Genomic DNA, 13285 nt, shown 5'->3' on the forward strand with positions numbered 1-13285 from the left:
GTGCAAGTGACATGGCCATTTTAACAACCCAAGATTTTGACCATTTTATTTTTAGCCTTCCCGAGTTTCAAACATTGATTTGAGCGTTGAAATATGTTTAGGAATGTTAAAAAGGTCATCTGGGAAAGTTTTGAAATTTTTAAAAGAGGTCCAGAGGTTAGTCTCCACGATACACAGCGTGTCATGGAGGTTAGTCTCCACGATACATAGCGTGTCACGGAGGAAAGCCTCTGCAATAACCTCTGTGCCATGTTGTAGTGTAAGTCCTGCAGCTTTTTGTAACACTCCGAGTCTATACCCTGTACGTCACACGGTGTTTACAACCCCAAAGGATCACAAGATAACCTATGACTGGTACTTGCAATGAGCACTGAATAATAATACTGAAAATATATGAAGAAGTATAACTGAAAATGTCATAAGGTTCTCAAAATATTAAAATAATAACTGAGTGTACTGATAATAATATCTAAACATTGAATGACTGATTGTGGTAGTTTGAAAGCCTCTAACTGTCTAAATATGAAGTTGATGGAACAAACCCCCAACTAAATCCGACTGAAATAACTACTGAACTAACTAAAATACAGAAATAAAATAATATCCTTGATGGATGAGGACTCGCTACTGAATCTGCTGCTAAAAACCTGAGCTTCTAAGTATGATTAGGAACCCATGCGTCTGAACCTATGATATGAGACATCATAGCACAAAGAAAGAGTATGTGTAAGTACTTTGAATGTACTAGTATGCTAAGTGAGGTAGGCTGATATACATGGGTTCATATACATGAGATGATAACTGACTGAATAAACATCATGAAGTAACTGGATGAGAGTACATGCAAAACTGTAACTACTAAACCTGTTGAATATGCAATACTGCACATATAACGACTGTCTGAATTATACTAAAACTGGAGTACTAAGTTCTAATAACTGAAAGTTTAGACTGGAACTAAAGTACTGAATTCTGATGGCTAAGTAACTGATAACTGATAGTCATGGTTCTGTAGAACTGTCTGAGTTCTTTAATGAATACTGAAACTGTAACTATGGGAGTTATTATCTAACCGACATACCCCGATTATAAACTGAGTTAGGGTCCAACCTGTGACCCTAGTTGGAAGGGTGTTAGCACCTTGCCAAGGAATACTAACAATGTTGGGTCAACCCTAATCTGGCAGAAAGACTCATGGAATATATATATATATATATATATATATATGATTGCGTTAACCCTAGTCTGGTAGGAGGACGACTTACCCTACGCTGGCTACATAGTTCTGCAATGCAGGGACTACTACTAAGGTTCAAACCCTCTGCTGGCAGGAACAACCCTATCCCTGGTTTCTCGATGCTGAATCCTACTCCCAACTGAACTGATACTGAACTGATCACTAGACTGTATTAGGCATGACTGAGCTGACACTAATCGCATTGACTGACTGAACTGGACTGAGTTTACTGAGTTCTATTACTGACTGAGTACTACTATTCTTGACCTTTACTAGAATTATTCTATAACTACTGCAACTAAGTAAACAGCTAGATTTCGGATAATAATACCCCTAGGACTCAATAGCATCAATAATAAAGCATAACGAATGTTGAAAGCATAGCAATAGTCAATTGTTCACAATTCATTCATTGAGGCATTTAGTCAAACACTTGGAGGTCGTGAACTTGTACATGAATGAGAACACACGATAACATGTCATGATTACACTATTCAATTCACATGGACATTCTGTCAAACACTTGGGGAGCATGATTATGATACATGAAGAATAACATATAAGGCATCATAACTTCAACATATAATCTTGCAAATTCAAGGATTTTTAGATGAGAGATTCATAATTCAACACACATGCTAACATAATTTCATGGAACCCATAAAAGATCTCAACTTGAAATCCCTACAACAACTCAAAAATGGGCATAATTCAATTCATGACATGGAAATCATAACTCAAGTTTTAGAAATAGTTTCGCAAACTCCAAGGGTGGAAGGAAACCCAAGGATGAACACCTAACATACCTGAGTGATAAAATTCATGAAGATTGTTGGGAATTTCTTGGAACTTGATCTTAAGCTTGATGAACTAAGGTTTCTTTCTTGAGAGGATTTCGTGAAGTAGTGAGTGAATTTGCCCTTTGGAAGGCTTGATCTCGGTTAAGACTGAATAATGTAAGGGAAAATGACCCATTTTCCCCTACAAACCTGGATAAAAAAATACTGGACGGGGTCCCCATCGCGTTGCGACCCCTGCTTGGGTCAAGCGGCCCTTGTGATGCGACCCCTGCTCGGGTCAAGTATCACTCACGGCGCTTCCCTAAGCTTGGATCAACTGGCTCTCGCGGTGCGGCCCTATCGCGACCCCTTTGTGCTTTGGACATCCAAACTCACCCTTAAGCTAGTTCAAAAAATTTGAAACTCGCCTGAGATAACCTATAAGTGACCCTGATCATAAATCAACTTGAAAATTGACATACTAAGGTTGTAAAGATTGAAAATAAGATCATCCAATTTTGAAGGCTAAAAATGATTCTAAGTATTAACACTTAGCTGAAATTTTAAGTCTGGGACCTCTTTTGGCATGCTATATGGGACGGAAATGACTAAGATTTTGCGGGATCTTACAATATCTCCCCCTTGGGAACATTCATCCTCAAATGAGACTGATTGAACTGAGGGGAACTGAGGAACTATACTTACACTGACATGCATAACTGAAGCATGACTGTATTCTAGAGACATGACACATGACTGAACTGTTTCATGAATGCATAAATGATATGAGCGTATTATGCAGCTGTAACTAAGCATGGAATAGAGTAAATCTAAGGAAAACTGTTACCTTAGGCTGAGTCTGAGTTTACAAAAAAGAGGTGAGGATACTTGGTTTGCATGTCGTCCTCTACTTTTCAAGTAGCTCCATCAATGGACCGATTCCGACAAAGAACTTTGACCAAAGGAACTTCTTTGTTCCTTATTCTGCAAATCTGATGATCAAGGATTTTGACTAGGATTTCCTCATAAAAGAGACTGTTCTGAACATTTACACTCTCTATAGGGACTACAACTGATGGGTCACCAATGCACTTCTTTAGCAAGGGGACGTGAAACACTGGATGACATATGGTAAACCGGCAGGCAACTCAAGCTCATAAGCTATCTTATTGAAATAACTGAGAATCCTATAAGGACCAACATATTGGGAACTAAGTTTTCCTTTCTTAGCAAATCTCTTCACCCCTTAATGGGAGAGACTTTTAAATAAACAAAGTCGCCAATCTCAAACTCAAGATCTTTTCTTCTCACATCTGCATACGATTTCTATCAGCTTTGATATATCTTAAGCCACTCTCTGATCAACTGCACTTTCTCCAAAGCATCAAACACCAAGTCAGGCCCTACTATTGTGGCCTCACCTACTCTGAACAAACCAATGGGAGATCTATATATCCTTTCATAAAGAGCCTCAAATAGAGCCATCTGAATACAGGAATAATAGCTATTATTATATGCAAACTCAATCAAAGGTAAGTGGTCATCCCAGTTGCCCTTAAAGTTAACAACACATGCTCTCAACATATCCTCAAGAGTCTGAATGGTCCTTTCTGCTTGACCATATGTCTGAGAGTGAAAGCTTGTACTAAGGTAAACTTAGGTACCAAGGCCCTTTTAGAAGGCTTTCCAAAAATGGGAGTTGAACTGCATACCTCTATCTGAAATAATGGACAATAAGATACTGTGCAACCTAAATAACTCTTTGATATAGAGAATGGCATAGTCCTCGGTTGAATAAGAGGTATGAACTGACAATAAATGGTTTGATTTGGTCATCATGTCCACAATGACCCACATTGAATCATGTTGATGACGAGTACGAGAAAAATCCATCACAAAGTCCAAGTTCACTTTATCCCACTTCCACGTGGGAATATGAACTCCTACATAGAACCACTAGACTTCTAATGCTCAATCTTAACCTGCTGACACATAGAGAACTTAGCCATAAACTCTGTAATGTCTCTCTTCATCCCACTCTACCAATAAACTTCCCACAAGTCGTGATACATCTTAGTAGCCCCTGGATAAATTGAGTAACGCGCACTATGCTCTTCTACAAGAATTTTCTATGTCACGCCATCCATATGAGGCACACATAATCTACCCTGGCAACACAACCCACCATCTCTCCTTTGGGAGAAAACCTTTAATTTCTTATCTCTGACTGACTCTTTCAGCTTAACTAAACTGGGATTGCTTTTCTTTTAACTCAAAAACTAAAGATGATTCTGAACTATTCTGCACCCAAACACTACCCTCAGCCGAATCAACCAAGCGGACACCTAGTCTGGCAAGCTGATGAACTTCTTGAGCTAGCTTCTTCTTACTATCTTCAACGTAAGCAACACTACCTATGGACAACCTACTGAGGGCATCTACCATTACATTGGTCTTGCCTGGATGATACAAAACACTCATGTCATAATATTTCAACAACTCTAACCACCTTCTCCAACGTAGGTTCAAGTCTTTCTGAGAAAATACATATTACAGGCTTTTGTGGTTTCTGAATACATCAATATGTACCATATATAAATTGTGCCTCCATATCCTTAAGGCAAACACAATAGCTTCTAGCTCTAGATCATGGGTGGGGTAATTCTTTTCATAGGGCTTAAACTGTCTAGAGGCATAGGCTACCATCTTACCTTTCTGCATCAAAACACACCCCAAGCCAACTCTGAAAGCATCACAAAATACAATAATAAATCCAACTGAACCATCGGGTAAAGTCAAAACTGGGGCTTTAGTGAGTCGAGTCTTCAACTCCTGAAAACACTTCTCACAAGAATATGACCACTGAAATTTGACTTTCTTCTGAGCCAATCTGTACATGAGGGATGCAATAGATGAAAATCCTTTAACAAACCATCGGAAATAGCCAGCCAAACCCAAAAAGCTCCTGATATCTGATAGAGAGATGGGTTTGGGCCAATTTTTCACTGCTTTGGTCTTTTGAGGATCAACTCTAATGCCATCATCGGAAATGATATGACTAAGAAAATCTACTGATCTTAGCCAAAATTCACACTTACTAAATTTGGTGAACAACTGATGGGCTCTGAGAGTCTATAATACAATTCTGAGATGGTCTGCATAATCACTCTCGCTGCGGGAGTAAACAAGAATGTCATCAATAAAGACTATGATGAACATGTCCAAGTACTGCTTGAACACACAGTTCATCAAGTCCATGAAAGCTATTGGGCCATTGGTAAGACCAAATGACATAACTAAAAATTCAAAGTGACCAAACCGAGTTTTGAAAGCTATTTTTGGAATGTCACATTCTCTGACTCTAAGTTGATGATAGCTTGATCTGAGGTCTATCTTAGAAAAGTAACTGGCATCCTGAAGTTGGTCAAACAAGTCATCGATTCTAGGAAGCGGATACTTATTCTTGACTATGACTTTGTTCAACCGATGGTGGTCAATACACATTCTAAGAGAACTATCTTTCTTATGAACGAATAGAACTGGTGTGCCCCATGGAGAGACACAGGGCCTAATGAATTCCTTATCTAGGAGATCCTTCAACTGTTCCTTCAACTCTTTAGGTTCTGCTGGAGCGATTCTGTATGGTGGAATAAAGATAAGTTGAGTATTAGGAAGAAGGTCTATTCTGAAGTCAATTTCCCTTTTGGGAGAAACTCCGAGAAGATCTATGGGAAACACATCTGGAAATTCACTTACTACTGAAATTGACTCGAGATTAGGAGTCTCAGAACTAAAATATTTAACTCGAACGAGATTATATACACACACCTTGGATATTATTTTTCTCCCTCTAAGGTATGAAACAAGCTGACCCCTAAATGCTGAAGTACTACCCCTCTATTCTAGGATAGGTTCATTTGGGAACTAACAATAGACAACTCTATTTCTACAATCAACTGAAGAATAACATGAATGAAGCCAATCCATGTCGATAATGACGTCAAAATTCATCATCTCTAACTCTACTAAGTCTGTTGAAGTAACTTTCTGAGATACCATAATCGGACAGTTTCTGTATACCTACCGGGCTATGATAGAATTACCCACTGGGGTAGATACTGAGAAGGGCTCTACTACTATTTAGGGCTGACTCTAAAGTCAACAGCTATAAAAGGAGTTACAAAGGATAAAGAAGGTCCTAGATCTAGCAAAGCATAAACATATAAATGGTAAACTTGTAACATACCAGTAACCATATCAGGAGAACTTTCCTGATCTTTTCAGGACTGAAGTACATAAAACTTGTTTGGGCGTTGCCCACTGGTGGCACTGTAAGAGGTACCCTGCTAAGATGGGCGATTGAACTAAGCTGGGGGACGATTATGCTGACTCTGTGAACCCACCTGAGGATACTCTCTAATCTTATGGCCTGGCTTGCTATATTCGAAACATACATCACTGTCGGCTCTACATACACCCTGATGGTTTCTGCCACACTTTTGACAAAGAGGATTTGTTCGGGCACTGATAACACTTCCCTAAGATTTAGAGCCTAGTTCCTTATCCCTATTACCATTTTTAAATATAGGCACCAAGCACTAGCTGAGGATGGAGCTAGAACTAATGATTTTGGGTGGAACTGAGGATGATTACCACTCTTTAACTTGGGCTGAGTGAAGTTAAAGCTACCTGTTCTCCCTCTCTTTCTCCTTAGTTTTTTTCTCCTTTATCTTTTGAGCATGGACCATCAACCTAGCCAAGTCCATCTTCTTAATTAGCATTATGGTCCTACACTTCTTGACCACACTGTCGGATACACTAGATACAAACTTACTCATCTTAGATCTGCTATTAGCTACCACATGAGGAACATACCTGGATAATTGAGTAAATTTGAGGGACTACTCTTTCACTCATGTTGCCCTGCTTTAGGTTAATGAACTCTAAAACCTTTGCTTCTCTCAACTCCAATGCGAAAAACCTATCTAGAAAGGCAGTAGCAAACTCTTCCCATTCTATGGGCCCTGCATTTGTGGCCCTATCTGCCTTTTTCTACTTAAACCATATATGAGCCATATCCTACAACACTTTTACTAGCGGTTACCCCCATAATGTTTATTACCTTCTGCATCATGTCAAGGAATTCCTATGGATCCTCTTCAGACTTAGACCCTGAAAATTAAGGAGGGTTCATTTAGGTGAAGTCACAAATTCTAGCTGCAGTAGTATTAGCCACTAGGTTGGCCGAACAGTAGCTGGGCGTTCATTCTGGTCTACCATAGAATGGGCTAGAGTGGTGAAAGCTACTCTAAATTTTACGTGAAAAATATGCTCATTCAGGGGATCTTCCTGAACGGGCGAAGGTGCTGGCTAGTTTCCAGTTCTTCTTCCGTTGGTATTTTTGGGAGGCATGTTCTGTAAATGAATGGGAAAATTGGATTAGACAAAGAGTTTAACTTGAGCTCATGCTCACTCGTACAATATGAATACTGAAAGAAGGGAAACTTTTTCTAAAAATGCCTCATAGCCTCTTGTCCATAAGTGTGGCATGCTACATACCCATGCACAAGACTCTACTTGATACGACTTTCAGGCTCCCTAGAAACCTTTAGAACCTGGCTCCAATATCAAGTTTATAATGCCCCGAGTCTACACCCTAGATGTCACACGGTGCTTACGACCCCAGTGGATTACAAGCTAACCCATGACTGGTACCTGCTATAAGCACTGAATAATAATACTGAAAATCTATGCAAAAGTATAACTGAAAATGCCATAAGGTTCTAAAAATACTGAAATAATAAATGAGTGTAATGATAATAACATCTGAAAACTGAATGACTGACTGTGCTAGTCTGAAAACCTCTAACTGTCTAAATATGGAGTTGATGGAACAAACCTCAACTAACTCTGATTGAAATAACTACTAAACTAACTGAAATAGTGAAATAAAATAATATCCTCGATGGATGAGGTCTCACTACTGAATTTGTTGCTGATAACCTGAGCTACTAAGTATGATCAGGTACCCGTGCATCTGAACCTATGATATGAGACATCATAGTGCAAAGAAAGAGTATGTGTTAGTACTTTGAATATAATGGTATGCTAAGTGAGGTAGGATGATATACATGAGTTCATATGGATAATATGATAGCTGACTGAATAAACATCATTAAGTAACTAGATGAGAGTACATGCAAAACTGTAACTACTGAACATACTGAATATGCAATACTGCGCATATAACGTCTGTCTGAATTAGACAAAAATTGGAGTACTAATTTCTGATAACTGAATACTGATAACTAAAAGTTTAGATTGGAACTAAAGAACTAAATTCTAATGGCTACGTAACTAATAACTGATAGCCATGGTTCTATAGAACTGTCTAGGTTCTTTACTGAATACTGAATACTAAAACTATAAATGTGGGAGTTTGTCTAGGTTCTTTACTGAATACTGAATACTAAAACTATAAATGTGGGAGTTATCACTAACCGACACACCCCGATTATAAACTGAGTTGGGTTCCAACCTGTGACCCCAGTTGAAAGGGTGTTAACACCTTGTCATGGGATACTAATAACGTTGGGTCAACCCTAATCTGGTAGAAAAACTCATGAAATATATATATGATTGCGTTAACCCTAGTCTGGCAGGAGGACGACTTACCCTACGCTGGCTACATAGTTTTGTAATGCAGGGACTGTTACTAAAGGTCAAACCTTTTCTAGCAGGAATACCCCCATCTCTAGGTTAACTCGGTGTTGAATCCTACTCCCAACTAAACCAACACTAAATTGATCACTAGACCGTACTAAGCTTGACTTAGCTGACACTGATTATGATGACTGACTAAACTGGACTGAGTTCACTGAGTTCTATTACTAACTAAGTACTACTGTTATTGACCTTTACTGGGATTATTCTATAACTACTGCAACTAAATAACAACTAGATTTCGGGTAATAAATACCCCTAGGACTCAATAGCATCAATAATAAAGCATGACAAATCTTGAAAACATAGCAATAGTCAATTGTTCACAATTCATTCATTGAGGCATTTAGTCAAACACTTGGAGGTCATGAACTTGTACATGAATAAGAACACATGATAACATATCATGATTACACTATTCAATTCACATGGACATTCTGTCAAACACTTGAGGAGCATGATTGTGATACATGAAGAATAACATATAGGGCATCATAACTTCAACATGTAATCTTGCAAATTCAAGGTTTTTGACATGAGAGATTCATAATTCAACACACATGCTAACATAATTTCATGGAACCCATAAAAGATCTCAACTTGAAATACATACAATAACTCAAACATGGGCATAATTCAATTCATGACATGGAAATCATAACTCAAGTTTTTGCAATGGTTTCTTGAACTCCAAGGGAGGAAAAAAACCCCAAAATGAACACCTAACATACCTGAGTGATGAAATTCATGAAGATTGTTGGGGATTTCTTAGAACTTGATCTTGAGCTTGATGAACTAGGGTTTCTTTATTGAGAGGATTTTGTGAAGTAGTGAGTGAATTTGCCCTTAGGGAGGTTTGATCTCATGTTAAGGCTAAATAATATAAGGGAAAATGACCCATTTGCCCCCACAAACCTAGATAAAAAAATACTAGATGGGGTCCCCATCGCGCTACAACCTCTACTTGGGTTAAGCAGTCCTCGCGATGTGACCCCTGCTCGGGTCAAGCAGCCCTCACGGTGCGACCCTGAGCCTGGTCAACTGGCCCTCGCAGCACAACCCTATTGCAACCCCTTGCTATTTTGGACATCCATACTCACTCTTAAGCTAGTCTGAAAAATCTGAAACTCACCTGAGATAACCCTACAAGTGACCCTGATCATGAATCAACTTGAAAATTGACATACTAAAGTCAGAAAGATAAAAAATAAGATCATCCAATTTTGAAGGCTAAAAATAATTCTAAGCCTTAACACTTCGCTGAAATTTTCTAAGTCTGGGACCTCTTTTGGCATGCTATATAGGATTGAAATGACTAGGATTTTGCGGGGTCTTAAACTTTCACTAAAGGAATGAGGGATATTTTGGTATGTTTTCCTCTTCTTTAAACACCTAATTCATGACCACAAGTTCTAAATAAACATAATTTACCCCTTTCTCAGTTAGTTAATATCATTCATCCCTTTCTCACTCTCAAGAACAAAAAAAGGGGTTTCTTTTCAAGAATTCAACCATCCATGGTCTCAATTCCAAGTTTTCTTCCAGAATTCAAGCAAATGCAGGTATGTGGGGTATTTATCAATGGGTTCCTTCCACCCATTGAGTCCCAAAATCCATAGTTTCTCAAACATAAAACTTTTTTCCCTCTTTTAATAAAATTTCAATATTAAGTATGAAATTACTCAATTTTCTCTTAATAGTTTTGAATACAATTCATTATAATGTGTTTCCCATGTGAATTATGTTCTTACACGCTTTATAATTTCAGTCACCCGCATCATGTTCAGTTGACACTATGTTAATCTATCAATTTATGAATTGAACTATGTGCTCCTAAATTTAACATATTCTCATACTCATAATCATGGATTTTATCAACTTAGTAATATATATATTCTATGTTTTAGGTATCTGAATCATGAATTTTTTTACAGTGTTTTAAATGATGTTATTGTATTTAAAGTATTATTCAGTGCTGGAGGGTTATAAATACCCGATACCTATGTGTTTATGCATGTTTTTTATTTCAAGAAACAAGTCAGTCAGATCATGATTTTATCACTATATTCAGATTATCATATTTATGTTGAGGAATTATCAGTTGTGAGTCCTATTAACTCTAATCAGTACCAGTGTTAGTTTATTTGGGAGTAGGATTTAGCACCAAGTGAATTTAGGAATGAAAGCTTTTCTGCCAATTGAGGGTGAGACCTTTAGTAGCAATTCCTAAGTTCCAAAACTACATAGCTAGCGCAGGTATTAATAGGTCTTCCTTCCATTTGAGGGTTGACACTTTCTTAGAGGCACCTGCCAGTCGAGGGTGACACCCTAGTCCTTTGGGATATCAGCTTTGTTGGATCTACATCGTCAGTCATGTGTTGGTACCCCTAGAAAGGTACCAGCACCCTTCCAACAGGGTTACAGGTTGGACCCCGATCATCTCAGATTGGGGCATGTCGATTACATGATAGCTCCTATAGTTTCAGTTCTGTGTTTAGGTTATATCTTCTGAGGTTTGCATGACCAAGTGTTCAGTTTATCAGCTATTTAGTTAGTCAGTTTTATAGATCATTTCAAAGTACTGATCGCATACTCTCTTTTGCGCTATGTTGTCTTATAACATAGGTTCGGACACTCAGTTCCTCGATCGACCTTAGTCAATTCAATGCCACTCAGCAGTCGTTGTGGTGTGTCCTCATCCACTGAGGATAAGTTATTTGTAATTATTTTTAGTACTTTCTTTATTTCAATCAGTCAGAGTTAGTTGCAGGTCTATCCCATCAACTCCCTACGGTTTTAGAGGCTTTTAGATAGTCAGACTTGTTTCAGTATTTTTTTAATTAACAGCTCAAACATGTTGGGTATTGTTTCAGTATTACATCTTAACATAATTTTTATCAGTTTAGCTTCTATATATGATATTTTATTAATATTTTATTCAGTACTCATAGCAGATATCAGAGTATGGGTTAGCTTAGGGTCACTTATGGCCTTAAGCACCATATTAAAACTAGGGGATAATCTCGGGTCGTGAGATTTAGTAAGAATAATAATAGTAATAACAAATTTTGAACACTTTAGATTGAAATCAATATGAGACGAACACCAGGAATGTGTTCCCCCTAACTTTCTACTCTGTAGATTTATCATGCTCATTAAACTATATCAGTCCTTGCATGCAGAATCTAACAAGTTATGTATCACCAACCCTCTCTCGACACCCTTTGGTGAATTCACTCACTCCTCTCAGCTTCAAAGTGTTGCATTACTAACCCTGGATCCTAGATTAATTATCTTCTCTCAGTCTTAAGTTAATTAAATGAAGGTTGGTAGCTTCAAATTACTATGGTGATCTCTTTTTCCATATCTTAGCCTCTCTCTCGAGTTAGTATCGAATACAGGTGGGTTCTTAGCATCTACAGTCGCTAAGAAAGAAATGAATATAAAAAGAATCACAATACATGCATAAACACCAATCAAGAATGAATTTGCACTTCCTCTACTTCGTTTTTCCATCAGGGTTCCCACAATCCTAGTAAGAGGTTTAAATGCTCATGTTTTTAAGAACACCCATATAATCCATAATAGAAAGCATATGAACAATCTCACAATAAACTAAGAATGAAAATCAGAATCTCAAATTAATCTCAAACTACAAAAGTCAAGAATAGGAATTCCAAGATCAAAAGTGTATCTCAGAACTCAACATATTATTGTAAGTATGTAAAGTGTGTAAGAGAGCGTAAAATAATAACAAAACATCAATAGGGTATTTATAGGATATATTGGAAAACCTATAAATTCTAACCAAAATAAAATAGAAAAATTAAGTCAGCACCTACCCCACTTACGGTTCGTAGGTACTACCTACGGACCGTAGGTGTGTTCGTAGGTGTCAAAGGAAACTTTCAGGCTTCAGATACCTACTTATGAAGCATAAATACGGGGGCCATAGGTACCACTTATGCCCCATAAGTAGGCCTTCGTAAGTCTTATAACCAAAATCAACTTTTAAAAATTTCTTTTGCTACTTATGACCCCACTTATGATGGGCTTAAGTACTACTTACGACCCCACTTACGGGGGGTGTAAATAGCCTTCTTTAATATTTCATCATCTTTTTTCTCCTTTTTCTGCTTCAAAACTTATATTCCTGCAATACCAATATAAAAACACATCACATCTAACAACAAGGACCTAAGTACTTTCATAATTTCTAGTTTTAAGCAACGAAAGTGCCATGAAATGATGACACTTCAAGCGTTTAGGAATATCACAATACTTAATACAAATCACCCTTTAAGAATCATCCTAAAAAACAGCATCAAAAACTTATTGCATCCTACCGCACATGCAAGTGTACGTGGTCACCAAAGTAGTAAAGTGGCCCTTCGAGCATAATATCGGTCCCGTAGGGACTTAGTGTTTAGAAAGAAATCCAATTCAAACATTACTTATGAGATTAAATAAGTGTGAGTTTGTAAAAATAGTATGAGATTTGTAATTATAACTAAGTAACAAATATTACAATAGTATGAAGTTCGGA

Source organism: Capsicum annuum, chromosome 6 (genome assembly GCF_002878395.1).
Source record: "Capsicum annuum cultivar UCD-10X-F1 chromosome 6, UCD10Xv1.1, whole genome shotgun sequence".
In the NCBI taxonomy this organism is placed as follows: domain Eukaryota; kingdom Viridiplantae; phylum Streptophyta; class Magnoliopsida; order Solanales; family Solanaceae; genus Capsicum; species Capsicum annuum.